Source organism: Corythoichthys intestinalis, chromosome 19, assembly GCF_030265065.1.
Source record: "Corythoichthys intestinalis isolate RoL2023-P3 chromosome 19, ASM3026506v1, whole genome shotgun sequence".
NCBI classification, from domain to species: domain Eukaryota; kingdom Metazoa; phylum Chordata; class Actinopteri; order Syngnathiformes; family Syngnathidae; genus Corythoichthys; species Corythoichthys intestinalis.
In genome coordinates, this window is record NC_080413.1 from 39,384,910 (window position 1) to 39,392,452 (window position 7,543).

Genomic DNA, 7,543 nt, shown 5'->3' on the forward strand with positions numbered 1-7,543 from the left:
TGTTGAATGTGCTGCTAGTTTAGTCACTGTGGTTGCCCCCTTAAAACAACAAAGAGCTTTTTGCGTTGAAAATTCTTGTTAATAAATGCTTAAAGCTCTGAATTCTTTATAGGTATGGACGTAAAACATTCTCAATTCTTGGTTAAAAGTTAAAAAAAAAAAAGGCAATTAGAAGTTTTTTTTATATTTTCTCTCAGCTCTACTACCTACCTACCTACCTACCTACCTATCTATATCATTCAGACATAACAATACAGTCACAGGACCAAACACAAGCTTGCAATCTAAAGTCCTATGATCACAGCAGCCCGTTCAATAATGAGGCATCTTTAAGAGAAAGAAGATGAAAAAGAAACTATTTCACATAGAGTGCTGCCATCAACATGACTCGAAAGCTTGGATGTTAACCTCTCTTCCAGTTTTATTTGGTACCGATAGACCACGGAAAAACCAGAGATATGATCATTTCAATTTCATGGTAGGATATATATTTTCTCCACTAGAGGGCACTCTTGCACATTGGTCCATTGATGTTTCATTTCTGTAGTTGTTCCGAGTCTTTGTGGTTTTTGTGTGGGTTTTTTGTTTGTTTGTTTTTTTTTTTTGGGGGGGGGGGGTGCTAATATGTTCATATAATGGTACAGTCAGAGGCAGGAATACCAGACATACAAGCCAGGCAGTTGCTTGGGGCCCCGGCCAATGAATGAGGCCAAAGGCTGCCTAATTTCACAGAAATGAAAAGAATTGACCATTTGAAATGACACTAAAGTAGCAAAGTGAAACTTAAAGGGCAACTGAAGACCTTTCCGGATTTTGGTGTAATTTTATGAATATAAACTTTGGACGAGTTCGTCAAAACAACCATGACATTATCAACACGTAATTGTAAGGATAATTTGCATTTTTTTAGTTTTTTTGCACTCCGTTAATGGTCCCTTCGCAAACCCGGAAGTGTGACGTAGGCAACAGAAGACTACCCACAGCTAGCATAGCAGCAACAACGATGTCAGTGATATTTCCACCAAAGGTAACCATTCAGGATCGGTCTTTCGTGACGCTACCGATGGCAAAGGCTCCCAGGAAAGATGAACTACAATTAATCCCTACATGTTTGAACCTGAGGCGTCAGATGACGGCGATTTACTTGACACGGCAGATGGCGTCATGACGCCAATTGACAGCTCGACACTTCACGAACAGGAGAGTGAGTGGTAAGTCCAGCATCGTGATTTTTTTATTAGAATGCGATTACATGGTTGTATATTTTTCCATGCTCTACACATAGCTAAAACTGAATATTAGGTAATGGGACAGCTCCTACCGATCTAAATATGATAAAGCTAGCCCAAATGTGGCTAAATGAATGCTCTACACATAGCTAAAACTGGATATTAGGTAATAGGACAGCTCCTACCGATCTAAATATGATAAAGCTAGCCCAAATGTGGCTAAATGAATGCTCTACACATAGCTAAAACTAGATATTAGGTAACAGGACAGCTTCTACCGATCTAAATATGATAAAGCTAGCCCAAATGTGGCTAAATGAATGCTCTACACATAGCTAAAACTGGATATTAGGTAATAGGACAGCTTCTACCGATCTAAATATGATAAAGCTAGCCCAAATGTGGCTAAATGAATGCTCTACACATAGCTAAAACTGGATATTAGGTAATGAGACAGCTCCTACCGATCTAAATATGATGAAGCTAGCCCAAATGTGGCTAAATGAATGCTCTACACATAGCTAAAACTGGATATTAGGTACTAGGACAGATTCTACCGATCTAAATATGATAAAGCTAGCCCAAATGTGGCTAAATAAATGATATGTTATTGATATTTCAAAATAAATGACAAAACCATTTTATTTTCCAGGTGTTGCTGTAAACCGTCTAGTAATTACCCTTCCAAGAGTATGCCTGTGTCATCAGGAGATCCCAGACGTGAGAGCCAAACTTGAGGAGGCTGAAGCACTGACAGGGGCATGAATTATAAAACCATAAATTGTTAACAACATTGACACATTTTGTTGACTGTTTAATGTATTCTATTGGTATATAATATATTGTAATTATATTCCATTCTGAAAAAAATATTCAATAGGCCACAATAAGAAATGATACCAGATTTATGTTGAATCAGCATTAGCTTTCGTTGTCAGATTGTGACACATCATATGTTATACCAAGCACACAATGGCACACATCAAAGAGCATAATTTTAGTAAGCAACACAAAGTTAGGATAGCAATGGACTAGCGCAACATTGAAAAATGATAATGGCAGTGGGAAATATGTACTCTTTTCTGTAGCATGAAGTGTTCTCTATACAAAGATAATGCATTATCATTAAAATATGAAGGTAACTAGATTTTTCTTTTAAAAAATGTGTACTGTATATATGACTAGTTTATGATTTCATGTCATCAAAATTTGCTACATTTATTTCTCCTAAATCATTGTCATCTGATGTCGCAGACGGAAGAAATTCAGCATCTGGCAGGCCTCATAGGATCTCTTCAGTCGTCATCGCTGGACACCGCATCACTTGGGTCATCATATGACTCGACCCACTCTCTCTTGATTTTGGGAAACTGGGTGGCAACTGACTTGCAACACTTTTTTCATCGTGTTGAGGGTTTCCGCCACTTAATTTTTTATATTTGGCTTCCTGGAGAAAAAAAAAATCACAGCATCATGAACATACTGGATGAATCCTAATTTCAATTTAATAATTTCTTGGTGATCAAATAATAATGCCCCAGTCATAGCAGCATCTATTTGATATAAAAAAAACAACGAGTCAAGGACCTATTTGGTGCTGGCAGGGCTGGACTTGGACAAAAAATCGACCCGGGCATTTTGAGCCGAGACCAGCCCACCAGGTATTGATGGAAAGACAATTAAGCCTATGAATGAAAACAAACTTTCTTGTGACAATGCTTTCACACTGTCTTGTTGGTGTATATATACTTAAACTAGGGCTGTCAAACGATTAAAATTTTTAATCGAGTTAATTACAGCTTAAAAATTAATTAATCGTAATTAATCGCAATTCAAACCATCTATAAAATATGCCATATTTTTCTGTATATTATTGTTGGAATGGAAAGATAAGACACAAGATGGATATATACATTCAACATACGGTACACAAGTACTGTATTTGTTTACAATAAATCAACAAGATGGCAATAACATTATTAACATTCTGTTAAAGTGATCCATGGATAGAAAGACTTGTAGTTCTTAAAGATGAATATTAGTATAGTATAGTTATAGAAATTTTATATTAAAACCCCTCTTAATGTTTTCGTTTTAATAAAATTTGTAAAATTTTCAATCCAAAAATAAACTAGTAGCCCGCCATTGTTGATGTCAATAACTACTTACACAATGGTAATGGATGCTGAAGCCTATAAAAGCAGTCGCACCCGAGCGCCAGCAGAGGGCGGAAAAACTCCATAAAACACAATTAACAAGTTGGCCTTTCACTATACTTGACATTTAAATCTGTCTGAGCGGGGCTAGTGCGTTAATTGCGTCAAATATTTTAACGTGATTAATTTAAAAAATTAATTACCGCCCGTTAACGCGATAATTTTGACAGCCCTAACTTAAACATAAACTTAAACATACACCATCCTTCCAGTCCCAATATTCTATACAGTACTTAGCGGATATCAAAAGGCTGCATGGTCTAGTTAACCTCCTGAACAATGTACAACGTATGATGGGATCCTGAAATTAGGACAGGGGTTAATACGGAATAGAGGTGAGACATGATCATTGATGAATATATTAAAATGAATAAATGACAGATTTAGTGATTTTTTTCATAGACTATTTATTTACTGCATCAATAAAATTGCAAATAAATATATCCACAGAATAGGCCCTCAAACACGGAGACCTTTAAAAAGTGAAAGGAGACAGAGGAAGATAAGTGATAAAGAATAACACTTTATGGACTTGTATGATCACAGTACTGGTTTCTAGAATAATCTGGGAAAATAGTTGCATCATATACTCCATATAATACTTACTTAGGGCAAACTCCTGAACAAACAATGAACAAAGTATGATGGGATCCTGAAAAATAGGACACAGAGTTGAGATGAATATTAAAATGTGTAAATTACAGACTGTAACCGTAAAAACACTCAGAGAGCACAGACCTGTTTGTATGTCTGTACCCTCATCTGTTACCTCACTGTGTCAAAAAAAATGTGATAAGCCCCTATTTTTCTCATGTACTGGATCACAGTACCCAGAATATTGGCAGAATTCAAATCATAATGTGTCATTTCATAGCAACTACCATGGCCATGTCCTGTATTTTTTTTTTTTTTTTTTTTTTTTACAAGCAATCTTGGCAATTTTCTTGGAGTTGCATACACATATGCTGAAAATCGCCCTATCCTGCAATGATAAAGAATCCTTCAAAAAAATCCTGGATCAAGACAGTGATCCGGTGTTCGGCCATTCCTTACTATGCGGCGAAACGTCCTACACAATGCTCAGGGCGCTTGCGCATGCATTCACACGCATGCGCACATCGGTTGGAAGTGGCGAGTACTCACTATTTTTGTTTTTATTTAGTTATTTAGAACCTTTTCACAGCCTTTAAGATACTTTTTGCATGCATTACCCTGTCATACTTTTAACCATTGTGTTTTTTTGTGTTAGCTTTGAAACAGTTGACCACATTAGTCGAGCAGCGTATTTAAACCGTCCTTATTTGATATAACTACATTTAAGTATTTTCTGCAGGCATTTTTTGAGTACGTTATTCCTATATGCATCTAAACAAAACAAGTTTAGAGCGCACGGTAGTACTTTAGGTGTCAAATTCGACTAATATAGAACGTTTCGCCGATGTAGGATGTTTTGGCAGAACACCGGATCACCTCTAAATCTAAATTGAATCATCTCTTCCTTGTCCCAGAGTGGACATTTCCTGAAAATTTCATTAAGATCAGTCCATAACTTTTTGAATTATACCGTACACAAACAAACCAACTTAGCAGAAGTAATTAAGTGATATTTTCACAGACTAATGTACTTACCATATCAATAAACTTGAACCTCCACTGCAGCAACACTTTTCACAGCAACACCAAATGCTTCCTCAAACATGGGAACCTTCAAAGTGAAAGGAGACAGAGGTGAAAAAGAATGTCATGGTTTAACTTGGCCAATTGAGACCACTCATAAACTGTCATATAGTTGAGATTTCGCACTTTTGACAGAAGTTTGAATGGAAACTACCAGGCTAGATCTTGCCTGTGTTGTCTTACAAAAAAAAAGTTATGTGCTCGGACGCGCCGGCGCGTCTGCTCGACCTTATAACGTTTTTAACTACCCAACAAATAGAGATAATACTTAACTAACTAAATTAATAAAATAAAGTTACTTAAGCACTAAACATAATTACAACTAGAATAGCATCATAGAAACAGTCCAGCATTAAAGAAACCCCATCATGTTAGTTTGCATGCACAGCCAGCTAAATTGCTTAACGGCCTAATTATAACTACTCGCGGTGTTAAGAGTTAGCGAGCGCAATGAAAATAAACTACACCCACGCTTAATTCATATCTGAACCAGATAGACTGCAGTTCAACACTTCTTACCTGAAGTTCAGATTCCCCTCCGCGGGTCTCTCCTCCTGCCTCCCCTTCCCCTCATCCACCTGACGGCCACCCCCGCCATCGTAACCTGCGGTTGCTGCTGTCGCTGAAGAGGAAGCGCCGCCACCGGCAAACATCTGTGTTATTTTAACACATTTAGCGGCATCCGCATGAAGGGCTTGTCTCTTTCTATCTCAATTTTTTTCCGCGCCTCCTTTCCTTTTCTTGTAGTTATCCATTCTGTTTATCTCCTCTCTCTGTATGTCTGATTAATGTATTTCTGATACCTCTGATCAAGAGGGAGGGGGCATCGGCCCTCGTTTGTAATTGGTCCAGCCCATAACCAATCTTGACTGATGGGCCGATCTACCAGTTTTGTGTACCAATGTGATTAATGCCGTTAGGAAAAAAAAAAAAAAATTCAGGACCGGCCCAAAATCGCCATCGGCCCACCGGGCAAATGCCCGGTATGCCCGATGGCCAGTCCAGCGGTGGGTGTTGGGGACATTTGAATTTACATAACACCTATTGATACAGTAATAAAATCACATGAGTAGACGACATGTCAGCCAACCTATCTACTTATGACAGGCCAACAGCAAAAAAAAAAAAAAAAAATGTCGCACTTCAACAAACAGGCAATAGGAGTCCCCCTCGTTTATCAAAAAAAGCCATTAATGTTCTACTTACGTCTTTGTAAAACCAAGGTTGCATTGTTGTAGGTTTTCAAAGCTGTTGTGGCTGAAATGATGAAAACAATGAGCCGATTGGGGACCTGTATGCATGCTAACAAAAACGGTCCAAACCTTTGCAGGAGAAGTTGTTTTGGGACCACTCCTAGAGTCTCGAATCTTCCTGTGAGTAATTCATCGCTACACATCGAGATGGCATGACGAATCCCGCGAGTAAAACCCAGAAAATGTTTGCAAAATATGGCGAGGATAGCGTGGTGCTATATTTCCGCGTTCAGAGTGGTGGCGAGGCTTCCTGGAAGTTACGTCATGAGGCAGGGGTCGGCAGAACGGCGCGTCCCTCGTTGCTATGGTGTTGCTATGGCCATAACTCAAAAACTACGCGGTCAATTATTTTTTATTTTTTTTTATGTGACTTTTTGAGAGAGCGAATGACGCATTTAATACAATTCAACTGAGTAAAACACTTAAGAGCGAAATCTGAAAAGCTCTTCAGTTGCCCTTTAAGTGATTTTGCTGTGTGTAAGTTTATTTTATTTAATGTTATTTATTCATACAAGGCGCCACTGACTGTAAGCCGCACCCACCAAATTTGACACAAAAATGGCATTTGTTCATAGATAAGCTGCAAAGAACTATAGCAGCTCTCCTCACTGTGTTATAGTATAATTACACTAAAAACTAGTAACCCTTAACACTTTATTTGACAGCAGCATCATAAGACGCTAACACAAAGATCTTTTTGCGTTGAAAATTCTTGTGAATAAATGCTTAAATCCCTGGATTCCTTATACATATGGACGTAAAACAGTCTCGATTCTTGGATAAAAGCAAAAAAAACGGGCAGGTAGCAGTTTTTTTTACGTAAATATGTCAAAGTATAATGCCAATGCTGTAGCCCCTATTTTCTCCCATTGGTGTCTTTCACAACGTTTCAAAATGCATGCATGATACGAAAAATACAAGTATTACCTTGAATCCTCGAACAAATCACTCCTGATACAATCCTTCCTGTTTGTATGTGGTTCAGCTTACGTCCTTTTTCAAAAATCCAAGCTTGGGCTTGCAGCGTGTTCGGTCTTCGACTGACTGCAACTAAATAAAGCTTCCAACGAGAAGGCGTGACACAAAGAATGATGACGTGTAGGAAACCTTTGCTCTCCAAGAAGAACATGAAGGCCAGACTGAAGTTTGCCAGAGTGAATGTAGACAC